General features: G+C 35.9%; 1 non-coding gene across 1 annotated transcript; it reads left to right on the top strand.

Moving 5' to 3' along the window:
- Positions 1–17,548: 17,548 nt before the first annotated feature.
- Positions 17,549–17,621, top strand: TRNAH-GUG (transfer RNA histidin (anticodon GUG)). Its single transcript has one exon. It is a non-coding gene; the product is annotated as a tRNA-His (tRNA).
- The last annotated feature ends 9,804 nt before the right edge of the window (positions 17,622–27,425 follow it).

The raw sequence follows: 27,425 nt of genomic DNA on the forward strand, positions 1-27,425 counted from the left end.
AGTAGGATTACTGGATCATGCACTGTGCTGTGATTAGTTGCTCAGTCGTGTCTGATTCTTTGAAACCCCGTGGGTTGTAACCCACCAGGCTCCTCTATCTATGGGGATTCTCTAGGCAGGAATACTGGAGTGGGTTGCTATGCCCTCCTGCAGGGAAATCTTCCCAACCCAGGGATAAAGCTCAGGTCTCTGCACTGCGGCAGATTCTTTACCATCTGAGCCACAAGGGAAGCCTTACTGGATCATATGGTTATTCTATTTTAATATTTTGAGAATCTCCTACTATTTGCATAATAACTATAACACTTTACATTCCCATCAATAGTATACAAAGCATCCCTTTTAAGAAATTCTACCAGGATTAAGTTTTCATAGAAAAAAATCCTGGTTTTCACCATCAGACCTAAATCATCATATGAAGTGTTCGATGTGGCATATAGGCCATATCACATAAGGTTGCCTCTCACTACACAGGGGACAGTAATGCTGCAGGAAGGTGGGGAGGGGAACAGGTAGGAAAGAGTGATTTTATTGTTTTCAGTGCTACTATTACACAAAATTGCATTATGACTTATAGATTTAAGTATAATTGCACTTACTTCACTCGCTATAAAGTAATGCTCAAAAATTTCCAAGTCAGGCTCAGCAATACGTGAACTGTGAACATCCAGATGTTCAAGCTGGTTTTAGAAAAGGCAGAGGAAACACAGATCAAATTGCCAACATCTGTTGGATCATCAAAAGCAAGAGAGTTCCAGAAAAACATCTAATTCTGCTTTATTGGCTATGCCAAAGCCTTGAATGTGTGGATCACAATAAACTGTGGAAAATTCTGAAAGAGATGGGAATACCAGACCACCTAACCTGCCTCTTGAGAAACCTATGTGCAGGTCAGGAAGCAACAGTTAGAACTGGACATGGAACAACAGACTGGTTCCAAATAAGGAAAGGAGTACATCAAGGCTGTACATTGTCACCCTGCTTATTTAACTTCTTTCAGAGTACATCATGAAAAACATTGGGCTGGATGAAGCACAAGCTGGAATCAAGATTGCTGGAAGAAATATCAATAACCTCAGATATGCAGATGACACCACTGTTATGGCAGAAAGTGAAGAGGAACTAAAGACATTCTTGATGAAAGTGAAAGAGGAGAGTGAAAAGTTGGCTTAAAGCTGAACATTCAGAAAACGAAGATCATGGCATCTGGTCCCATCACTCCATGGCAAATAGATGGAGAAACAGTGGAAACAGTGGTAGATTTTATTTTAAGGGGCTCCAAAATCACTTCAGATGGTTGATGCAGCCATGAAATTAAAAGATGCTTACTCCTTGCAAAGAAAGTTATGACCAACCTAGAGAGCATATTAAAAAGCAGAAGCATTACTTTGCCAACAAAGGTCCGTCTAGTCAAGGCTATGGTTTTTCCAGTAGTCATGTATGAATGTGAGATTTGGACTATAAAGAAAGCAGAGCACCGAAGAATGGATGCTTTTGAAGTGTGGTTTTGGAGAAGACTTTTGAGAGTCCTGGCCTGCAAGGAGATCCAACCAGTTGATCCTAAAGGAGATCAGTCCTGGGTGTTCATTGGAAGGACTGATGTTGAAGTTGAAACTCGAATACTTTGTCCAGCTGATGCAAAGAACTGACTCATTTGAAAAGATCCTGATGCTGGGAAAGATTGAGGGCAGGAAGAGAAGGGGATGATAGAGGATGAGATGATTGGATGGCATCACTGACTCAATGGACATGAGTTTGGGTAGCCTCCAGGAGTTGGTGATGGACAGGGAGGCCTAGCATGCTGCGGTTCATGGGGTTGCAAAGAGTCGAACACGACTGAGCAACTGAACTGAACTGAACTGAACTGATCCTGAAAAGTTAAACAAATAATACCAACAGTGAAAATATCAAAAGCATTTCCACTTCAGTTCAGTTCAGTTCAGTCGCTCAGTCGTGTCTGACTCTTTGGAACTCGATGAATTGCAGCATGCCAGGCCTCCCTGTCCATCACCAGCTCCTGGAGTTTAACCAAACTCATGTGCATCGAGTCAGTGATGCCATCCAGCCATCTCATCCTCCGTCGTCCCCTTCTTCTCCTGCCCCCAATCCCTCCCAGTATCACGGTCTTTTCCAACGAGTCAACTCTTTGCATAATGTGGCCAACATATTGGAGTTTCAGCTCTAGCATCAGTCCTTCCAATGTACACTAAGGACTGATCTCCTTTAGAATGGACTGGTTGGATAACCTTGCAGTCCAAGGGACTTTCAAGAGTCTTCTCCAACACCACAATTCAACAGCATTAATTCTTCGGCACCCGGCTTTCTTCACAGTCCAATTCTCACATTCATACATGGCTCCTGGAAAAACCATAGCCTTGACTAAATGGACCTGTGTTGGCAAAGTAATGCCTATGCTTTTTAATATGCTATCTAGGTTGGTCACAACTTTCCTTCCAAGGAGTAAGCATCTTTTAATTTCATGGCTGCACTCACCATCAGCAGCGATTTTGGAGCCCCAAAAAATAAAGTCTGACACTGTTTCCACTGTTTCCCCATTTATTTGCCATGAAGTGATGGGACCAGATGCCATGATCTTCGTTTTCTGAATGTTCAGCTTTAAGCCAACTTTTTCACTCTCCTCTTTCACTTTCATCAAGAAGGTCTTTAGTTCCTCTTCACTTTCTGCCATAACAGTGGTATCATCTGCATATCTGAGGTTATTGATATTTCTTCCAGCAATCTTGATTCCAGCTTGTGCTTCTTCCAGCCCAGTGTTTCTCATGATGTACTCTGCATATAAGTTAAATGAGCAGGGTGACAATATACAGCCTTGACATACTCCTTTTCCTATTTGGAACCAGTCTGTTGTTCCATGTCCAGTTCTAACTGTTGCTTCCTGACCTGCACATAGGTTTCTCAAGAGGCAGGTCAGGTGGTCTGATATTCCCATCTCTTTGAGAATTTTCCACAGTTTATTGTGATCCACACATTCAAGGCTTTGGCATAGCCAATAAAGCAGAATTAGATGTTTTTCTGGAACTCTCTTGCTTTTTTGATGATCCAACAGATGTTGGTAATTTGATCTGTGGTTCCTCTGCCTTTTCTAAAGCCAGCTTGAACATCTGGAAGTTCATGGTTCACGTATTGCTGAAGCCTGGCTTGGAGAATTTTGAGCATTACTTTACTCGCATGAGATGAGTGCAATTGTGCGGTAGTTTGAGTATTCTTTGGCATTGCCTTTCTTTGGTATGGGAATGAAAACTGACCTTTTCCAGTCCTGTGGTCACTGCTGAGTTTTCAAAATTTGTTGGCATATTGAGTGCAGCACTTTCACAGGAAACTCAATTTAGAAACATGTATTTTGTGTTTTATATGAATTCATGGTGAAATAATGCTAAAATAAAAAAGGAAACAATCTTGTAAAATATCCAGGATATTAGACCCTTCTTGCATAGTGATAAAACTTGATCAAATCATAGAACCCCACATTATGTATGCATGGTTGCTGTCATTTGTACAACACTGTTTTTATTCCACTCATCAAATCATGATTTGAGAATAATCCTTATTTCAATTTTAGAGCTAAAAGCTGTTGTTAGATTTTATCATAAGATTAAAATTAACTATAACGTGGTTTTTATAGTAACTTTTCTATAACATTACATATAAAGACATATCTGTAGTTTGTCTGACAGGGTATGTTAAAGATGAATTGTTGCTCAGAATGTTTAAAGAAAAGAAAAGAAGTTTACACAAAAGGGCCATTCAACAACTGTAGAGCTGGTGAATCTTAAATGCCACAGCCTATTGAATCATTATAATGATGGATTTGCTTTACTATCTTCAGCTAACACACAGATCTTCTTGTCTAGAATAATCAAACTTGCGGTATTATATTTGGTAGTATGGGGCTTCTCTGGTGGCTCAGGTGGTAGAGTCTTCATGGAATGCAGGAGACAAGGGTTAACCCCTGGGTTGCGAAGATCCCCTGGAGAAGGAAATGGCTACCCAGTCTAGTATTCTTGCCTGGAGAATTCCATGGACAGAGGAGCCTGGGGAGCTAAAATCCACAGGGTGGCAAAGAGTAGGACATGACTGAGCAACTAATGCTTTCACATGGAAGAATACTAAAGATGTTAGCTTTAGTAAAGAAATACACAGACATTGTGACATGAAGAAATATACGCAATATGGTATAAGGTTATTATATAACACTTTAATTGAATATACTGTATAGATAAAATTGTTTTATACAGTATGTGCTCAGTTGAGTCCTATTCTTAAAGCTGCTACATCTTTTCAAAAGACTTTCCTTCAGAAAGCATCTATTTAGGCATCAGTTCAGTTCAGTTCAGTCGCTCAGTTGTGTCTGACTCTGTGACCCCATGAATCACAGCACGCCAGGCCTCCCTGTCCATCACCAACTCCCAGAGTTCACTCAGGCTCATGTCCATCGAGTCCGTGATGCCATTCAGCCATCTCATCCTCTGTCATCCCCTTCTCCTCCTGCCTCCAATCCCTCCCAGCATCAGAGTCTTTTCCAATGAGTCAACTCATTGGCCAAAGTACTGGAGTTTCAGCTTTAGCATCATTCTTTCCAAAGAAACCCCAGGGCTGATATCCTTCAGAATGGACTGGTGGATCTCCTTGCAGTCCAAGGGACACTCAAGAGTCTTCTCCAACACCACAGTTCAAAAGCATCAATTCTTCAGCACTCAGCCTTCTTCACAGTACAACTCTCACATCCATACGTGACCACAGGAAAAACCATAGCCTTGACTAGGCGGACCTTAGCCAGCAAAGTAATGTCTCTGCTTTTGAATATGCTATCTAGGTTGGTCATAACTTTTCTTCCAAGGAGTAAGCATCTTTTAATTTCATGGCTGCAGTCACCATCTGCAGTGATTTTGGAGCCCCAAAAATAAAGTCTGACACTGTTTCTACTGTTTCCCCATCTATTTCCCATGAAATGATGGGACCAGATGCCATGATCTTCTTTTTCTGAATATTGAGCTTTAAGCCAACTTTTTTGCTCTCCTCTTTTATTTTCATCAAGAGGCTTTTTAGCTCCCCTTCACTTTCTGCCATAAGGGTGGTATCGTCTGCATATCTGAGGTTGTTGATATTTCTCCCAGCAATCTTGATTCCGGCTTGTGTTTCTTCTAGTCCAGCGTTTCTCATGATGTACTCTGCATAGAAGTTAAATAAGCAGGGTGACAATATACAGCCTTGATGTACTCCTTTTCCTACTTGGAACCAGTCTGTTTTTCCATGTCCAGTTCTAACTGTTGCTTCCTGACCTGCATACAGATTTCTCAAGAGGCAAGTTATGGGGCCTGGTATCCCCATCTCTTTCAGAATTTTCCACAGCTTATTGTAATCCACACAGTCAAAGGTTTTGGCATAGTCAATAAAGCAGAAATAGGTGTTTTTCTGAAACTCTCTTGCTTTTTCTATTTAGGCATCCATCATTGCTTAAACATTGTCTTCTCCATTTATTTCAATGTATCATTGCCAATACATATTTTATAGAAATATGTATAAAATTTACATGTTCACATAAACATCATATTTTACTTCATAGTCTTTGTTTAAAGGAACTAGGGCAGAATTGAATGGGTGAAATGTTATTTCTAACTTTACTCCCCAAAATTATTAGACAATGAGTGAGCAGTGAAGCTGCATCCTCTTGGAATATCTAAAGAAAAGTAACACGTTTGCATAGATTGGACAGCTATTTCCACTTTAGAAGAGATATACAGATTTATTTAATCTTCTTAGGAGTTTTCTTTCTACTAACTCTGATGTCCTTATACCATATTGGCCCTGTGCTACTATCGCTTACTCGGACAACACACTGTATTGTTTATAATTATGCTATAATTGTTTTAAATCTTACATATTTATCTTTCTTGCTTATGTTTCTCTGTTTAAAGTTGCTTGGCACCTGTGTTTGGTATGTGTGTAGACAGACAAGATTCCAATGATATTGCAGGATCCCATCACATTAACGTTGAGTATTGAATTATTCTCTTGGAAATACAGAATAAATGCATACGTTATTTGTTTTCATTTTAGATTCAAGCATTTGGTGTATTTTCTCTTTTTTCTTCTGATCAGGCACATAGATGATCTTTGACAATTGGTACAGTGAGGTCAAGGTTTACCCCTGGCTCAGTGGTAAAGAATCAGCCTGTATTGCAACCCTGGAGAACCCTCAAAGATCCCCTGGAGGAAGGCATGGCAATCCACTCCAGTGTTTTGTCTGTTGAATCCCATGGACAGGGAGCTTGGCAGGCTACTGTCCATGGGGTTGCAGAGTCAGACACAAATGAAGCGACTTAGCACACATGCACACACACCAAGGTCATATCTCATAGTTATCATAGGCTTTAGACATCTAATCAGTCAAAGACAATCTGAAGTCATAGGTCATATTGTGGTTAACATATTTTCTTGGGAAAAAAAAAAGAGCAAGTTTCAGGGGCAATGCAGATTAATGAAGAATTCAATTAGCTACCTCTTCTTAGAAACAGAGTTACATCTTTCTCTGGGTCAGGACATTTTTCATCCATCTCCTGCTTAAATAACATCAACCAGATTGAAAACCAATTGACTGGAACATTAAATTCAACTCAAGAACACAGGCATCTTATTTTATAACATTGTCATTCAAGACACTAATCAAAGTCATAGAGAAGATATAGGTCATTTACACTTTGAGATTTATGAAGGCAACTGAAGACTACTTAGTAGAATTATTTAAAGGAATTAAAGATTTGGATATATATAGAACTGTCTTACTCTTCAGCCTCTGTTATTAATTGTACTTGTAGATTTGAGACTAATAGTTTCCATGTAATTTTATTGATGACATAGAATCATAGTAACATAGAATCTCAGAATATAGAAGGAAAAGTAAGGATTTAAGATTCCATATTTAAAATAATTTCACATATATAGACATGGGCTTCCAAATGCAATTTGAATGATTTGAAAGATAGTTATCTCAAAGATATCTTCTAATCTGAAGACTAAAACTGAAGAGTATAAATAGACTTATTCCTGAGCACCTTTGGTGTGCTCCTTGAAAATTGTTAGGTGAATGATCTGGATATTTGTGGAGGTTTAATATAGTCCATGGGGTCACAAAGAGTTGGACACAGTTGAGCAACTAAGCATACAAAGTGGTACATAGGCAGATAAAGTCAATGAGAAATGAGATCTGGCAATCTGATTTGATTGCTATTATAGGTTGATGAAGAGTGAGGACATTCAGGTCATTACAGGCAGCCATCTGGTGCTGGACTTACTTTTCTCCACATCACCCCAAGTCATCTCCTATCTTCTTTCATCCAGTTTTCTCTGCACACAAGTACTAGTGTGCCCCAACTATATACCCAAGCTCATTGCTTATAACATGTGTGTGTGTGTGTGTGTGTGTGTGTGTGTGTGTGTGCTCAGCTGCTCAGTCATCCCCAGCTCTTTGCAACTCCATAGTCTACAACCCACCAGTCTCCTCTATCCATGGAATTTTCCAGGCAAGAATACTGGAGTAGGTTACCATTTCCTACTGCAGGGAATCTTCCCAACTCAGGGATTTAACCTGTGTCTCCTACATCTTCTGCGTTGGCAGGCAGATTCTTTACCACTCAGCCACCTCGGAAGCCCTAAGAGTAAATCATATTTTAAATCATGCTATAATCTTATAATATTTAATATTTAAAACAAGTTTGATATTATCTTGGTAATTTTTATAAATTAATGTTATAAAGAATTATTTATTGAAACAAACCAATAGACATAATCCTAAAACTTGATATGAATATCTCTGGGATGATAAGCCATTATCCTCTATAAGTCAGTGGCATTTTCTTCAACAGTAGCAGCTTTTCCAACTAAAACTATACTTTCTTTCTCTTCCTCTCATCGTCTCAATAATCACCATAAGGTGCCAGTATGTTTGCCAAAATATTTTTTACACCGTATCTTATCTTCTCCTTCCCAAGAGTACAATTTGTGTTGAGAAATTCATTTACCAACTTAATCATCTTCCTATTATTTAAAAATGTTCATAATAGGAAACAGTCTATCATAGCTGTTAAATACACAAGCTCTTGAGTTAGACTGTGCTAGGTTCAACATTATATTTGATTGGTGTCAAGTTACTTAATTTCTCCAAGAAATTGCTAAAACAAGTGAGACAATTATAATGTCTACTATAATATTTGCAGTAAAATAAATCATATCTATATGTGTACACATGTAAAATTTTTAAAACTCTCTAGTATAAATAGGCATTAAATGAGTTTCTTCTTATTAACTCTAAAATTTAGCTCAAATATCTCTTACTCAGTTACGATTATAATATTTCTGGAATAAAAACCAATCCTTGCTTCTACTCTTATCTTATGATGTCATCTTACAAAGTTCCAGAATAGAAGTTATTATATTTCATCATTACTATTTACTTCTCTGTCTCCCTGGAGAAAATGTCCTTGAGGGAGAAGTCTGTGACATTGATCACTTACCCTCAGTTAACTGCATCATGCCTCACACAAAGAGCACATTTAGTATTAACGACCTCTAAACATAGCTACCAAAATGCTGCTATCATCTTCTAGTGAAAATTAATGTATCTATGAGGTTAAAATCTTAGCTTTAAGATAAAAAATAAAGAGTAAAAAACTTGTTATTCCTAGGAAATAAAACTCGTTATGTTTCTTTTATATCCACACTTGTTACTTTAAAGGGAAATTTAATCAATGAACCGAAAATCACATTAGAGACATAGGATTTTTACATTCTAAAAAGAAACAGATATAGACATTTTCTCCTAACATCTAAGCTAAATTTTAGCAATATTTATTTCAAGTGCAGTTAACTGAAAAAAATCTAGTCATAAATTCTAAGAATAATTTTCTAGTTCTAATGCAACAGACTGCTAAAAGTATATGTTATTGGTGTTGATAAAATTAAAATGATGAAATTTAACTGAAGAGCAATTTATGCAACTTAGAGGTTGTAAATTAAATAAATAAAAAACATGTATGATAGTTAATAAATGATATTGACATCTCCTTTCCCTAAGGATCCATAATTAAATATTGTGGTGAAAGTTATTAAGATAATTAGATGAGCAACTACTTTAAACATATCTCTATATGATAAAATATGGTACTAAAACTTCTCTGAGAAATAGATTTCTGAAATAGATAGTACTAAAAAGATTTTAAACTGCTAAATCTATGTATGTTTTAAAAGGATTTCATAATCAAATTAGTAACAAGGCTTAACTTTAAGAGGAAAAATAAGAAAAATACACAGAAAATCTCTGTAATATAATGATATATATATATTATGTATATTATGATAAATAAATGCTACTATCTATCAGTTGCCACTAAGCTGAATTGAAATAGTAAGAATATATACAAATAAAAAACCTAAACCTAGCTTATTCAAATGAATTTAATGGAATTTTATTTAATATCACATAACTCATCTGGTGGCTCACTCAGTGAAGAGACACCTGCAATGCAGGAGACCTGGGTTCAATCCCTGGATTGGGAAGACTCCCCTGGAGAAGGAACTGACAACCCATTCCAGTATTCTTGCATGGAAAACTCCATGGACAGAGGAGCCTGGTGAGCTAATGACCCACCTTTTATAATAAAGTCTAAATTCTTTTCAAAATTTAGCACATGGAAAATTTACATTAAGAGTTTGGTATCAGAACTGAGAGTGCAATTGAAACATAAGTAATAATTGACATGAACATTTGAAACATAGAATGTATTAAATTGCTAATTTAGCTGATGATCAAGAAAGGAAAGCAAAAAGTACTGACAATCTGTGTCTATTTAAAGTGAGAGACCATGTTGGACCCTTAATGGTGGAATGAATTTAAAATAGTGTTATTGTTAAGGCTTAATACATTTGCACCCCAGATTAGCTCAAAATAATCTCAAAATGTTAAGATTGTTTAGAAAATGTTATTTCTTTTTTATGTAAATATTTCCTTTGCTAATTAAAAATCCATAAAAATTTATGATTTTAGTAAGTGCAGGTTAAATAATAGACTTTCCTTCTGAAAAAATTCAGAAAACTGGAGGGAAAATTTTGCTTGAAGGCACAGAACAGCTAAGAAATAAATAATTACCAGACCAAATTCAGGAGCAGACAGAAATTCAGATATAAGAACTCAATATCTGGACTTTTCAATCTTTGGATATTTGCTGGTTCTAAGAGATTTTGAGTGTATTAATTGATAGCCTCCTTATAGTTGCTCAGTTAGTAAAGAATCTGCCTGCAATGCAGGAGACCTGGGTTCGATCCCTGGGTTGGGAAGATCCCCTGGAGAAGGGAAAAGCTACCCACTTCAGTATTCCAGCCTGGAGAATTCCACAGACCGCATAGTATGTGGGGTTCCAAAAAATTGGACATAACTGAGTGACACGGATGCAGAGCTGGGCTGTGAAGAAGGCTGAGTGCCAAAGATTTGATGCTTTTGAACTGTAGTGTTGGAGAAGACTCTTGAGAGTCCCTTGGACTGCAAGGACATCCAACCAGTCCATTCTGAAGGGGATCAGCCCTGGATGTTCTTTGGAAGGAATGATGCTAAAGCTGAAAGTCCAGTACTTTGGCCACCTCATGCGAAGAGTTGACTCATTGGAAAAGACTGATGCTGGGAGGGACTGGGGGCAGGAGGAGAAGGGGATGACAGAGGGTGAGATGGCTGGATGGCATCACCAACTCAATGGACATGAGTCTGAGTGAACTCCAGGAGTTGGCGATGGACAGGGAGGCCTGGCGTGCTGCGATTCATGGGGTCACAAAAAATCGGACATGACTGAGCGACTGAACTGAACTGAATGACCTTCACTTTCAGTTTCACTTTATGCTAAAAGAACAATATGGGAAAACATGGCCACCTAATTGTGGGAGGGCCTGAAAACTACTTGAATTTGCTTGGAGCCAAGAGGACAATACCTTTTGAAAAACAAAACAAAACGCTAAATCAAACTAGAAGTAAACTGGCCCTTCCAAGGACCTAACTCCAAACTGCTTGAATCCTTGAAACTGGATGAGGATGTGTGCAGATTGTGAGTGCTACAGACACCTGAGAGAAATAAGCATAAAACTTTGAGATATGAAGATGACTGACATTCTAAGATATAAATTATTTCATATGTTAAACGTGTAATGTATATCACAAAATTATAAATAAGAAGTAATAATGGAGAGACAAAATTACATAGATGAGAATAATAAACAAAAGAGAGAGATCCACAGGTTCTCCATATGCTAAATTAAATGAAGCCACAGGCTAACAATACAAAATAACTAAGCTTAAATTTTCAGGCCTCCCAGGTGGCACTAGTGGTAAAGAATCTGTCTCCAATGAAGGAGATGTATAAGACGTGGTTTTGATCCCTGGATCGGAAGATCCCCTGAAGAAGGGCATGGCACCCCACTCCAGTATTCTTACCTGGAGAATCCCTTGGACAGAGGAGACTGGTAGGCTACAGTCCATAGAATCACAAAGAGTTGGACATGACTAAAGCGATTTAGCACACTCTCAAGCTTAACTTTTCAGGGTAAAAAATATTTCTTTGGAAATTTTGGCAGAAACATGGGATAGCTGGAGAAAAGCAAATAGAAAATCCAGAATGAAGGGTATCAATAACTAAAATTAAGAACTCAGTGTAATCTGACACACAACTCAAAAAATAAAATATGCAGACTGAAATGTGGACAGAAAAGACAATGGAAAATAAAATGAAAATAAAATGGAAAATAAAAAGGAAGTATTTGATATAAGGTAAAATGTGAAAATATATAATGCACATGTTGAATCCCCCAGATGAAAGGCAGGAGAGGATGAAACGTGCTCAGTATTGAAGAGATGGTGGCTAAGAATATACAGAAGTAGCGACTAATATCAGCCACAAATTCAAGAAGTGCTGAAATGTCAAGTTTTAAAAAGAAACAAGAAATATAGTTCAAATCACATTATAGTAATTCCTCTGAAAACCAAAAGCTAAAGCAGAGTGATAGCTTGCAGGCAGCTATACAATCGGAAGCTGATTGCCTTCAAAAGGAAAACAATAACATTGTGAGCTTATCAACCAATTCAATAGAGAATAGGAGATAACGAAATGATACCTTTACAGTGCTGAAGGAAGACAGCTATTAAATTAGAATTCTATGTCCAGTACAAAGTATTCATTAAGTATAAAAGTGAAATAAATAAATTTCCAGACAAGAAAAGGTGAAAAAATGTCTCCAGAAAATCTGCAATAAAGAAAAATATACAGGAATTCCACAGTAAGAAGAAGAAAAACACACACACACACACACAAATAGCATTTTGCAGGAAAATGTAAACAGCAAGAAAAGGGAAAATATACAATCAATTGCCGGTACTTACAAATAAATATATTAACAAACATAACTAGTATATAACTAAAGAGGCAATAAATAGTAATCAAAAGTGCTTAAAAGAAGCAAAGTGTCTAATTGTCATTAGACTTTGATAAATCAAGATTCATGTGGCAATTTCTAGGTTAAACACAAAAAAAATTTTTAAGTAGAAAATATGTGAACAAAAAAGTCTATAACAAGCATAAAAGTAGAAAGTCCTCACTAAAATTAAAATTCAATATTTATGATTACATTAAAGATAAATGGATAAAACTCTAAATGCAAAGGTTGCTTTACTTGATTTTAAAAATCAGAGTTCTGTTTATTGTTTATAAAACAGTAAGATACATAAAAGATGGAATTAAAGAATGCAGAAAGCTGTGAACCGTGAACTCCCTGAGTTCAAGCTGGTTTTAGAAAAGGCAGAGGAACCAGAGATCAAATTGCCAACATCTGCTGGATCATCGAAAAAGCAAGAGAGTTCCCGAAAAACATCTATTTCTGCTTTATTGACTATGCCAAAGCCTTTGACTGTGTGGATCACAATAAACTGCGGAAAATTCTGAAAGAGATGGGAATACAGACCACCTGACCTGCCTCTTGAGAAATCTGTATGCAGGTCAGGAAGCAACAGTTAGAACTGAACATGGAACAACAGACTGGTTCCAAATAGGAAAAGGAGTACATCAAGGCTGTATATTGTCACCCTGCTTATTTAACTTCTATGCAGAGTACATCATGAGAAACGCTGGACTGGAAGAAACACAAGCTGGAATCAAGATTGTCGGGAGAAATATCAATCACTTCAGATATGCAGATGACACCATTCTTACGGCAGAAAGTGAAGAGGAGCTAAAAAGCCCCTTGATGAAAATAAAAGAGGAGAGCAAAAAAGTTGGCTTAAAGCTCAACATTCAGAAAACAAAGATCATGGCATCTGGTCCCATCACTTCATGGGAAATAGATGGGGAAACAGTAGAAACAGTGTCAGACTTTATTTTTGGGGCTCCGAAATCACTGCAGATGCTGACTGCAGCCATGAAATTAAAAGATGCTTACTCCTTGGAAGAAAAGTTATGACCAACCTAGATAGCATATTCAAAAGCAGAGACATTACTTTGCCAGCTAAGGTCCGCCTAGTCAAGGCTATGGTTTTTCCTGTGGTCATGTATGGATGTAAGAGGTGGACTGTGAAGAAGGCTGAGCGCCAAAGAATTGATGCTTTTGAACTGTGGTGTTGGAGAAGACTCTTGAGTGTCCCTTGGACTGCAAGGAGATCCAACCAGTCCATTCTGAAGGAGATCAGCCCTGGGATTTCTTTGGAAGGAATGATGCTAAAGCTGGAACTCCAGTGCTTTGGCCAATGAGTTAACTCACTGGAAAAGACTCTGATGCTGGGAGGGATTGGGGGCAGGAGGAGAAGGGGACGACCGAGGATGAGATGGCTGGATGGCATCACGGACTCGATGGACGTGATTCTGAGTGAACTCCGGGAGATGGTGATGGACAGGGAGGCCTGGCGTTCTGAGATTCATGGGGTCGCAAAGAGTCAGACACGACTGAGCGACTGAACTGAACTGAACTGATGACATATGAAGACAATTAAAATAAAACATATATAATACTAATATGAGACATTAGGATAAAAAGCATTTCTAGAGAAAAAGAGTATTTCACAGTGATAAAAGAGTCAATTTAGTAGAATATATAACAATTCTGGGATTCCCAGGTGGCTCAGTGGTAAAGAATTCATTTGCCAATGCAGGAGCCCCAGGAGACACAGGTTTGAACCCTGGAGTAGGAGGATCCCCTGGAGGAGGGAATGAAAATTCACTCCAGTGAGCTGCCAATATAATCCTGCCAAGATACTCCCATAGACAGAAGAATCTGCTGGGCTACAGTCCATGGGGTGGCAAAGAGACACCAATTGGCCAGGCACATAATAATTCTAATTTTGTTTGCAACATACAAACATAGGCTTACCACATATGAAGCAAAAGTCTAAAGAATTAAATATTGAATTGGACAAGTCTATAATTCTATCAAAAAACTTGAATAGAATTCTTTTAACTACAGAACAGAAGCCATGAAATCAGTAATAAGTGATTAGAAGACCTAAACAGCCTGTTTAGGAAACTTGACTTAATATTAAATGTATTGTGTGTGTGTGTGTGTGTGTGTTCACTGTTACGTCATTCTAAGCAAGAACTGCAGAATAACCTTTTAATTTGCAACCACATATGAAATTTCAGAATTTGAATTGATATATAGTATAATCCTCTGATCACAATGCAGTTGAGTTAGAGAAAATACGAAAAAGTTAGCTACAGAAAATATATATATACACACACATGCTATTGCTATATACAAATATAATGGCATATACGCATTATGTAGCATTGAGGATTTCTTTTGCCAGATTCTGAGAAGATGGGGGTTCCTGGCATTGTGCTTAACTTCCCTTCCCTGCCACTGTTGACCAACTGCTCATCTGGGTTTTGAGATCATAGATAAGTTTATGCCTTTGAAAATAAGGATTCATACCAAGTTGACAGTGTTGAAGACTTCATTAATATTGACCTCCAGCAAATTAGCCCAAAGGTTAACAAGTTGAAGGAGTCTTAAGAATCAAAGAGCAAAGAGGAATTGATGAAGAATCCATAGGCAAAGGACATCAAGAATACTCTCATCAGTGTAGCCGATGAAATGAGACCTCTTTTAACTCTTAACATTCCTAATTTTAGTCTCTATTAAGATTTCATCAACAGGTTTGGTTTTACAGTATTGGCTGAGAAGTTTTCCTGGCCACACATAATCTAATATAAGGAAATTTTATTGGTTCTATCTTTAAAATGTATCCATAGTAGGACCACTTTTGCCACACCCATTGTTACTTTTCTGTTGGTTGGTTGGTTGGTTTAGTCGCTAAGTCGTGCCCAACTCTTGCGACCCCATGGACTGTAGCCCACCAGGCTCCTCTGTCCATGGGATTCTCCAGGCAAGAATACTGGAGTGAGTTGCCATTTCCTTCTCCAGGGGATCTTCCCAACCCAGGAATCAAACCTGGGTCTCCTGCATTGCAGGCAGATTCTTTACCAACTGAGCTACCAGAAGCCACTATTATCTCTCACTTAGATTATACTAGCCCCTAAACAGTCTTCCTATCTTCACTCTTGTCCCTCTAAAATGTATTCTCATGAAGAACACAGAGAATGATCCTCTAAAATTATAGCTCAAATCAAATTATTTCTTTTTCACAAATTCCTGCTATAGCTTCCCATTTCATTCACAGTTAAAGCCAAACTTCTAAGGATGGCATGTACATATTGATTTAATTTCTCCTACTCTTCTATCCTCATTGTTGCTATCACCAACTCCCATCTCTTTTCTAATTTTATCTCCTATTTTTCTCTCATTCTATCTCAGCTATACTGGCCTTCCACTTTCCCTTAAAAAGCAAGCATCCTGTTTAAAGACAAGGCAAATATCATATGATATTGCTTGTATGTTGAATCTAAAAAGCAAAGGTTACAAATGAACTTATCTACAAAACAGAAATAGAGTTACAGATATAGAAAACAAACTTAAGGTTACCAGGGGTAAGCAGAGGAGGGGAATAAACTAGAATATTTGAACTGACATATATACAACTACAATAGCTAATAAGGACCTACTGTATACCACAGGGAACTCTATTTAATACTCTGCAACAGCCTATATGGGAACAGAATCTTTAAAAAAGAGTGGATATATGTATGTATGTATAACTGATTCACTGTGTATGTCGTACACCTGAAACTAATACAAAATTGTAAATCAACTATACCCCAATAACATTTTAAAAAAGATTAAGGGGTTTTGCATTAACTCTTTGCTTTGCTTGGGAGCATCTTCTGTCAAATATATGCTCATCTCACATCACATACTTCAGATCTTGGTTAAAATTTTATTTTCAGTGAGGACTGCCTGAACATTCCCTTCATAAATATACCCAGACACTGATACCTACATCTTTAGACTTTAATTCCCATCATCTTCTCCATCTTGTATTTTTCTATGGCACATATCACAATTCTGTCAACTTTTTTATTGTTTTGTTTTAACACTCAAGGTTCCCAACAACCCATGATTTGGCCTTACACACATTTTATGATCAATAAATATTTTTGAATAAATTAAATACATTAAGGGAATAAAGAAATGATATCAATTTCAGAAAGTAAAATTAGAGAATATTTATCTAAATTAGGACAGATAGACTTCAAAAGAGGACTAGAAACATAAAAATCACAAAGAAAAATATAACTGGCATTTTTAAATTAAAAATTTACTAGATTAAAATATAAACAAAGTTAAAATATCTATTCTGGATAGTTATCTATGTATTGATAAGAAAACACAAACAATCCAGTAGAAAACCAGGTGAAAGATATAAATAGCATTATATGATCAAGAAATTCTAAAAAACAATGAAGTACTTGAATGTTTTTTTCACCCTTAAATTGAAGCAATAATGAGATGCTGTTTCTCCCATACTGCTGCTGCTGCTGCTAAGTCGCTTCAGTCATGTCTGACTCTGTGTGACCCCATAGATGGCAGCCCACCAGGCTGCCCCGTCCCTGGGATTCTCCAGACAAGAATACTGGAGTGGGTTCCCATTTCCTTCTCCAATAACATTGACAAAATATTAAATGGTGATTATTTTGAATAACAGTAAGAATGCAGAACCAGAACATTGTTAGTCAAAGTGTGATAGCATTAGCCCTTTTGGAAAATACCAACCAAAAATTAAAATACAGACATTGTTTGATAAAATGATTCCCCCTTTAGAAATCTAATGTCTAGAAATATATGAGTAAAGTTGCAAATATAAATGTATGTCTAGATAAATACACTGAGGCATTGCTTATGGTGACAAAACCAAAAATAACAAAAATATCCATAAAGAAAACAATGCACTAAAATGTGATATATATATATATATATATATATATATATATATGTAATCTTAGTGAGGAAAATTATACAGCTATTAACAATGATATATCAGTCTAACAAATGGGACTGGCCTGTCTGCTGAGCTAGAAGGAGGTTTAGAACATACTTTGGTTCAACAAGGGCTTCCCTGATAGCTCAGTTGGTAAAGTATCTGCCTGTGATGCAGGAGACCCTGGTTCAATTCCTGGATCAGGAAGATCCTCTGGAGACGGGATAGACTACCCACTCCAATACGCTGGGCTTCCCTTGTGGCTCAGCTGGTGAAGAATCAGCCTGCAATGAGGAAGAACTGGGATTGATGACTAGTTTGGGAAGATCCCCTGGAGAAGGAAAAGTTTACCCACTCCAGTATTCTGGCCTGGAGAATTCCATGGACTGTATAGTCCATGGGGTCGCAAAGAGTTAGTCATGATGTTCACTTTCACTCTGGTTTAACATGAGCAAAGTAACTTCTAGAGTAATATCTAAATATGGTATGATTTAGGCAAAAATGTCACAAAGAACAACAATTATTAAAAATACTGAAATAGTTAACATAAACATCAGGAAAGGTAAAAGGCCAAAAATGAACTAGGGGTGAGAAAGGGGGTAGCAAATTTTTATTTTTATTTTGTTATTTTTATTTATATATATATATATTTTTAATTTTTAATTTTACTTTATTTTACTTTACAATACTGTATTGGTTTTGCCATACATTGACATGAATCTACCACAGGTGTACATGCATTCCCAAACTTGAACCGCCCCCCCCCCACCTGCCTCCCCATAACATCTCTCTGGGTCGTCACCGTGCACCAGCCCCAAGCATGCTGTATCCTGCATTGGACATAGACTGGCGATTCGATTCTTACATGACAGTATACCTGTTACAATGCCATTCTCCCAAATCATCCCACCCTCTCCCTCTCCCTCTGAGTCCAAAAGTCCATTATAAAGGCTGTTAAAAGAGACAAAGAAGGCCACTACATAATGATCAAAGGGTCAATCCAAGACGAAGATATAACAATTATAAATTTATATGCACCCAATATAGGAGCACCACAATATGTAAGACAAATGCTAACAAGTATGAAAGGGGAAATCAACTATAACACAATAATAGTGGGAGACTTTAATACCCCACTCACACCTATGGACAGATCAACTAAACAGAAAATTAACATAGAAACCCAAACTTTAAATGATACATTAGATCAGTTAGACCTAATTGATATCTATAGGACATTTCACCCCAAAACAATGAATTTCACCTTTTTCTCAAGTGCTCATGGAACTTCTCCAGGATAGATCACATCCTGGGCCATAAATCTAAACTTGATAAATTCAAAAAAATCAAAATCATTCCAAGCATCTTTTCTGACCATAATGCATTAAGATTAGATCTCAATTACAGGAGAAAAACTATTAAAAATTCCAACATATGGAGGTTGAACAATACAATTCTGAATAACCAACAAATCACAGAAGAAATTAAAAAAGAAATCAAAATATGCATAGAAACGAATGAAAATGAAAACATAGCAACCCAAAACCTGTGGGACACTAAAAAAGCAGTGCTAAGAGGAAAGCTCATAGCAATACAGGCTTACCTCAAGAAACAAGAAAAAAGTCAAATAAATAACCTAACTCTACATCTAAAGCAACTAGAAAAGGAAGAATTGGAGAACCCCAGAGTTAGTAGAAGGAAAGAAATCTTAAAAATTAGGGCAGAAAAAAATGCAAAAGAAACAAAAGAGACCATAGCAAAAATCAACAAAGCCAAAAGCTGGTTCTTTGAAAGGATAAATAAAATTGACAAACCATTAGCCAGACTCATCAAGAAGCAAAGTGAGAAAAATCAAATCAATAAAATTAGAAATGAAAATGGAGAGATCACAACGGACAACACAGAAATACAAAGGATCATAAGAGACTACTATCAGCAGTTGTATGCCAATAAAATGGACAACGTGGAAGAAATGGACAAATTCTTAGAAAAGTACAATTTTCCAAAACTGAACCAGGAAGAAATAGAAAATCTTAACAGACCCATCACAAGCACGGAAATTGAAACTGTAATCAGAAATCTTCCAGCAAACAAAAGCCCAGGTCCAGACAGCTTCACAGCTGAATTCTACCAAAAATTTCGAGAAGAGCTAACACCTATCCTACTCAAACTCTTCCAGAAAATTGCAGAGGAAGGTAAACTTCCAAACTCATTCTATAAGGCCACCATCACCCTAATACCAAAACCTGACAAAGATGTCACAAAAAGAAAACTACAGGCCAATATCACTGATGAACATAGATGCAAAAATCCTCAACAAAATTCTAGCAATCAGAATCCAACAACACATTAAAAACATCATACACCATGACCAAGTGGGCTTTATCCTAAGGATGCAAGGATTCTTCAATATCCGCAAATCAATCAATGTAATTCACCACATTAACAAGTTGAAAAATAAAAACCATATGATTATCTCAATAGATGCAGAGAAGGCCTTTGACAAAATTCAACATCCATTTATGATAAAAACTCTCCAGAAAGCAGGAATAGAAGGAACATACCTCAACGTAGTAAAAGCTATATATGACAAACCCCACAGCAAACATTATCCTCAATGGTGAAAAATTGAAAGCATTTCCCCTAAAGTCAGGAACAAGACAAGGGTGTCCACTTTCACCGCTACTATTCAACATAGTTCTGGAAGTTTTGGCCACAGCAATCAGAGCAGAAAAAGAAATAAAAGGAATCCAAATTGGAAAAGAAGAAGTAAAACTCTCACTGTTTGAAGATGACATGATCCTCTACATGGAAAACCCTAAAGACTCCACCAGAAAATTACTAGAGCTCATCAATGAATATAGTAAAGTTTCAGGATATAAAATCAACACACAGAAATCCCTTGCATTACTATACACAAATAATGAGAAAGTAGAAAATGAAATTAAGGAAACAATTCCATTCACCATTGCAACGAAAAGAATAAAATACTTAGGAATATATCTACCTAAAGAAACTAAAGACCTATATATAGAAAACTATAAAACACTGATGAAAAAATCAAAGAGGACACTAATAGATGGAGGAATATACCATGTTCATGGATCGGAACAATCAATATAGTGAAAATGAGTATACTACCCAAAGCAGTTTACAAATTCAATGCAATCCCTATCAAGCTACCAGCCATATTTTTCATAGAACTAGAACAAATAATTTCAAGATTTGTATGGAAATACAAAAAACTTCGAATAGCCAAAGCAATCTTGAGAAATAAGAATGGAACTGGAGGAATCAACTTGCCTGACTTCAGGCTCTACTACAAAGCCACAGTCATCAAAACAGTATAGTACTGGCACAAAGACAGATATATAGATCAATGGAACAAAATAAAAAGCCCTGAGATAAATCCACACACATATGGACACCTTATCTTCGACAAAGGAGGTAAGAAAACACAATGGAGTAAAGACAATCTCTTTAACAAGTGGTGCTGGGAAAACTGGTCAACCACTTGTAAAAGAATGAAACTAGATCACTTTCTAACACCACACACAAAAATAAACTCTAAATGGATTAAAGATCTTTAAGACCAGAAACTATAAAACTCCTAGAGGAGAACATAGGAAAAACACTCTCAGACATAAATCACAGCAGGATCCTCTATGATCCACCTCCCAGAATTCTGGAAATAAAAGCAAAAATAAACAAATGGGATCTAATTAAAATTAAAAGCTTCTGCACAACAAAGGAAAATATAAGCAAGGTGAAAAGACAGCCTTCTGAATGGGAGAAAATAATAGCAAATGAAGCAACTGACAAACAACTAATCTCAAAAATATACAAGCAACTTATGCAGCTCAATTCCAGAAAAATAAACGACCCAATCAAAAAATGGGCCAAAGGACTAAATAGACATTTCTCCAAAGAAGACATACGGATGGCTAACAAACACATGAAAAGATGTTCAACATCACTCATTATTAGAGAAATGCAAATCAAAACCACAATGAGGTACCACTTCACACCAGTCAGAATGGCTGCGATCCAAAAATCTGCAACAAATAAAGGCTGGAGAGGGTGTGGAGAAAAGAGAACCCTCCTACACTGTTGGTGGGAATGCAAACTAGTGCAGCCACTATGGAGAACAGTGTGGAGATTCCTTAAAAAATTGCAAATAGAACTACCTTATGACCCAGCAATCCCACTGCTAGGCATACACACCGAGGAAACCAGAATTGAAAGAGACACATGTACCCCAATGTTCATCGCAGCACTGTTTATAATAGCCAGGACATGGAAACAACCTAGAAGTCCATCAGCAGATGAATGGATAAGAAAGCTGTGGTACATATACACAATGGAGTATTACTCAGCCGTTAAAAAGAATTCATTTGAATCAGTTCTGATGAGATGGATGAAACTGGAGCCGATTATACAGAGTGAAGTAAGCCAGAAAGAAAAACACCAATACAGTATACTAACACATATATATGGAATTTAGAAAGATGGCAATGACGACCCTGTATGCAAGACAGGAAAAAAGACACAGATGTGTATAACGGACTTTTGGACTCAGAGGGAGAGGGAAAGGGTGGGATGATTTGGGAGAATGGCATTCTAACATGTATACTATCATGTAAGAATCGAATCGCCAGTCTATGTCTGATGCAGGATACAGCATGTTTGGGGCTGGTGCATGGGGATGACCCAGAGAGATGTTATGGGGAGGGAGGTGGGAGGGGGTTCATGTTTGGGAACGCATGTAAGAATTAAAGATTAAAAAAAAAAAAAAGTCCATTATACACATCTGTGTCTTTTTTGCTGTCTGGGGGTAGCAAATTTTTAATCTTTTCATTTATTTATTTAGAATATTTTTTCACTTCCTACATTGAGTATGTATAAATCTGTTATTTAAAAGAAAATTTAATACAATAGTATAATTTTGATATCAAATAAAATCAGATTCAAATTTGATGCTCATTGTTAATTTCCCATGTGACCCTAAGTATGCTAATTAATTACTCACCAACCTCATCCACCGAATAGATGTTAATACAAAGGATTATATAAATCATTTATCAGATATATAAAGGCACAATATCATCTGATTAAATAATGGATGTTAGTCTTATTATATTAATTCTTGGATAGTACACAATAATAAAGTCAAAGTATTGTAAATGAGACGTGAGATAATAAGATGAGAGGAGAAGGAGGAAGTGGATAAAGGAAAAGGAAAGGAGAAGGAAGCCAACAGTCATTATAAACTTGCTGTAGGTGAAACAATAGCAAAAAGATTGGCATTAACTAAATCCTTACAGCATGTAACTGCACATATAAAGTACTGACAACAAATAATAAGTGAGGTATCATCTTACTTTCAGTATTAGAGTGGGAAGCCACTGCAAAAACTTGTCTAGTATAATCAAAAGTAATATAATAATTATTTTGAAAAATTGGTGGCCATTGGTTTTCAAAAATGGTGTGTCAGGCAAAGGCTAAGATATGGCCAATACTCTTAATTCTTCAGATCCTTTGAAAAAAATTTTATTCCCACATTACTTATTAAAGGCTTTTAATCTTCATTTTGGAGAACACTCATTGCTAGAGTGGCAGTAACTATTGTGGTTAACTAAATTCATAAACTGTTTTCATAAATAGGAATTTTAAAGTAAGTGAACAAATATATGAACTGACAAAACACATTACTTCAATCTAATCACTTACAAAGGAAATTCCTTGGGATTAAAAGGGGAAGAATTATTGAAAATAAATGTCTAGCCTTTCAGTAGAAGATACAGGAATCTCTTGACAAGGAAAATTTTATGAATGCCTCAATATTTTTGAATGTTTACTTATTTTTCTTAATAGGGGTGAAAAGTGCCAGATATATTTAATATTAACATGATTTGCAACAGCATGAAAATTTGCACTTTAACAGCTTGCACCTAGCAAAAATTGTAGTGCAAATACATATTTGTGAGCTTGTTATTTTAGTTAATTATATAGTTGATTAGAAGTCACGGTAGAGCCGGCAGTTATTATGACTACAAATAAATGTTTATTTTTTGTGGTTCTATATTTTGTAACATAATGACTTAACAAGAGCTAAGGAAATTTAACCACTAGCTTTAGTGAGTCAGCTAATTCTATATCTTTGAATAGCATTCCTGGTCTGACAGGTTTAAGAAATATGTGGTAAATGCAGTAGAAAATACACTATAGGAACCAGATATGTAGATTTTTTTAAATAAATGTACTTTTGCAGAGTATTTTTTTTTACATATGGCAACTGCAAGAAATTTTAATCCTTTTATTTCCTCAAATAAAAATACCCTTGTAAAAATGAATAGTATATAAAAATTAATTTTTAGAACTATCAACAGCTTGAAAGAATAGGAATATTTCCCTCTATTCATAGCTGGAAAACAAAAACCTACAAAATGAATATTTAATAAATTATGAGATAATGAAAAACACTAGAAAAAAGGTTATATGTAATGAAAGATTAAAAGTCAATAGAATTGTAATTCTTAAATGTCTAAAATACTTCCTACATATAAAATATAACCATTTTTTCACTTTCCATGCCTCATATGCTTCTTTTCAAATTACTATTATTCAGTGAAAGAGAAAGAGGACACATAATGATCTTTAACAAACACAGTATTATTTGTAATAGAACTTAGCAGAGTCATTGTCTTTCCTGGTGCCACTATAAAATAGAGAATGGTTTAAACTGCTTTTATACAAGGGCACTAGTCTCAAAAAGCGACCCCTGTGAACTCTTATCTCAAAGAATATAAGGATACTACTTACTTAGAAATTATTCTGGGAACATAAGCTAAGAAAATTTTTGTCATTATTAGAACTATACTAGGAGATATTTTATTTTTTAAATTTTTGCTGGGGTATAGTTGATCTACAATGTTGTGTTAGTTTCAGCTGTACAACAAAGTGGATCTGTTATATATATATACATATATACATATATCTACTCTTTTTTAGATTCTTTCCCCATATAAGTCATTACAATAGGAGATATTTTAAAAGAAGTTCTTTAGGCTTGAGCAAGCAAAATGCCTTATAGAAAACTTGAATCTATAGAAAAATAGCGATCACTGGAAAGAGCTAATACATGATTATTAATGATCTGGGCTTTTTTTAAACATTAATCTCATTAAAGGATAACTGAATATATAAGAATAATGATGATGTACTGTGGAGTTTATAATATATGAACAGTCAACTACACAACGAAAGAGGAAAAAGAATGGAAAGTAAAATAAAACTATACTTTTGTAAGTTTATTATAATATATATTTGTTTGATTTCATTTCAAAGTAAATAATGATGTATTATTGAAAGTAATGATGATATAGTGTAATCTCTAGATAAAATAATAAAATAAAAATGAATTAATTAACATACTCAACTAAAAAGTTGTTACAGAAAATAAATACCAAAAGCTTTCACTTAACGCAAAAATCAGGAAGGGAGAAAAATGGGACAAAGAGCAAACAAATAACAAATAGGAAAATAGGTCCAAACATGTTAATAATTACATTCAATGTAAATAAACTAAATACTTCAATTGAAAGACAGAAATTTTCTACTATATTTAAAAAGTGAAAATTAAAAATAATGGTTTAAAGTGATTTTAAATAAAAATATTTAAAGAGAAGTAGTATTACTAAGGATATTTCATAATGACAAATGTTGTTTAGTCACTAAGTCATGTTTGACTCTTTGCAACCCCATGGAGTATAGCTTGCCAGACCCTCTGTCCATGGTATTTTCCAGTCAAGAATACTGAAGTGAAGTGAAGTTGCTCAGTCGTGTCCGACTCTCTGCGACCCCATGGACTGTAGCCTACCAGATTTCTCAGTCCATGGGATTTTCCAGGCAAGAGTACTGGAGTGGGTTGCCATTCCCTTCTCCCGGGGATCTTCCTGACCCAGGGATTGAACCTGCGTCTCCTGCATTGTAGGCAGACACTTTACCCTCTGAGCCACTGAAGTGGGTGCCATTTCTTCTTTTAGGGGATCTTCCTGACCCAAGCATGGAATCCACATCTCCTGTGTCTCCTATATTGGCAGAGGGACTCTTTACCACTTAGCAACCTTGGAGACTCCAAAAAAAGATGAAATGAAACTAACAAAGCCATATAAAAATTCAGCAATAATTATGGAAAATGTTAATAACTCTTCCTCTTAATTGATGGAACAATAGACAAGAGCAATTTGTCAAATAGTGAAATATACTTAACTTAATAAATAAGCAATTAGCATGTAAATAATACTACACCCAAGTACTTCAAAATATAGATTATTTTATGTGCATAAAACAAGTCTCAATAAATTTCAAATAATTCATATCATTCAGAGTAGGTGCTGTGACAACAGTCACTTTTTCATTGAGTTAGACAAGGCTATGGTCCATGTGACTAGATTAGTTTTCTGGGACAACAATAAATACAACTAAATTAGAACTGAATTTAAAATTTTGTGGGAAAATCTCCAAATATTCAGAAATTAGCTAATATTTACTATATAATCCTTAGGTCTAAGACTTTACACAGGAAATTATATATTATTTCAAAGTCAATGAAACTAAAAACACATTACCAAAATTTGTGTGATGCATCTAAAACAAGTGCTTAGAGAAATAGAATAGCTTTGCATGTTTATTGTTGTTTTTTAGTTGCTAAGTCATGTCTGACTCTTTTGTGACCCCATGAACTGTATGTAGCCTGCCAGGCTCCTCTGTCCATGGAATTTTCCAGGCAAGAATACTGGAGTGACTTGCCATTTCCTTCTTCAGGGAATGTTTGTTAAAATAATTAAATCAATGATCTAAACTTTCACTTGGAGAAATTAAAAAAGAAGACCAAATCATTAGAAAAGTATGCAGGAAGAAGGAAAGAGCAATGATAATGGTTGAAATAATTGAAATAAAAGCATACCAGCATCAGAGAAATTAACAAAATTAAGCATTTAGTGTTTTCAAATAATCAATATAGTTGATCAACTACTGACTTGACTAAATAGAAAAAGCATTGCTAGAAACAGATGTCAAATAAAAGATTTCCCAATAGTTTCTAGACACATAAACTATTTTTGTCAGTAAATTCAACAACCTGAGATGAAATGGACCTATTTATAGATAAAGGAAAATTAGCAAATTAAAATCGGCAATATTTAAATCTACATTTAAAAGGAAAACTTTTAAATAAGGAAGAAAGGAAAAAAGCTATTCAAAAAATTGAATTAACCGTTAACATCTTTCCACAACAAAACCTTTATGCATAGATGGCCTCTCTCATAAATTATCTCAAATAATTAAGGAATAAACTATACTAATATTAGACAAATTATTTCAGAAAGTAGAAGAAACACTTCCCAAATCATGTTATGAAGTCAACAAAATCTCAAATCTAAACACAGGCAAGAGCACTACAACAGGAGACAATTCCACATCATCCACCTCATGTGAAGACTTGACTCATTGGAAAAGACTCTGATGCTGGGAAGGATTGGGGGCAGGAGGAGAAGGGGACGACAGAGGATGAGATGGCTGGATGGCATCACGGACTCGAAGAACGTGAGTCTGAGTGAACTCTGGGAGTTGGTGGTGGAAAGGGAGGCCTGGCGTGCTGCGATTCATGGGGTTGCAAAGAGTCGGACACGACTGAGTGACTGAACTGAACTGAACCGAATAGTTATTTACAGGAAAGCAAAAATCTTTAAGAAAATATTAACAAAGCAAATCCAGAAATGCAAGATTGTACATAGAAACATCATCGCAATTAAAATTAACAAAATAAAGGGGAATGATATAATAATTTCAATGGACACAGATTTTTAAATTAAAATCTCCCATGAAAATTTTGTAAGTAATTATAAAATCTGGTATCCATTCAAAATAAACTTTAAAAATTCTCAGAAAACTAGGAAGGGAAAATGTCTTTATGACCATGGATGATAAATATTTCTTAGAATACAAACAG

The sequence above is a fragment of the Ovis aries genome, chromosome 4, assembly GCF_016772045.2.
Source record: "Ovis aries strain OAR_USU_Benz2616 breed Rambouillet chromosome 4, ARS-UI_Ramb_v3.0, whole genome shotgun sequence".
Classification (NCBI taxonomy): domain Eukaryota; kingdom Metazoa; phylum Chordata; class Mammalia; order Artiodactyla; family Bovidae; genus Ovis; species Ovis aries.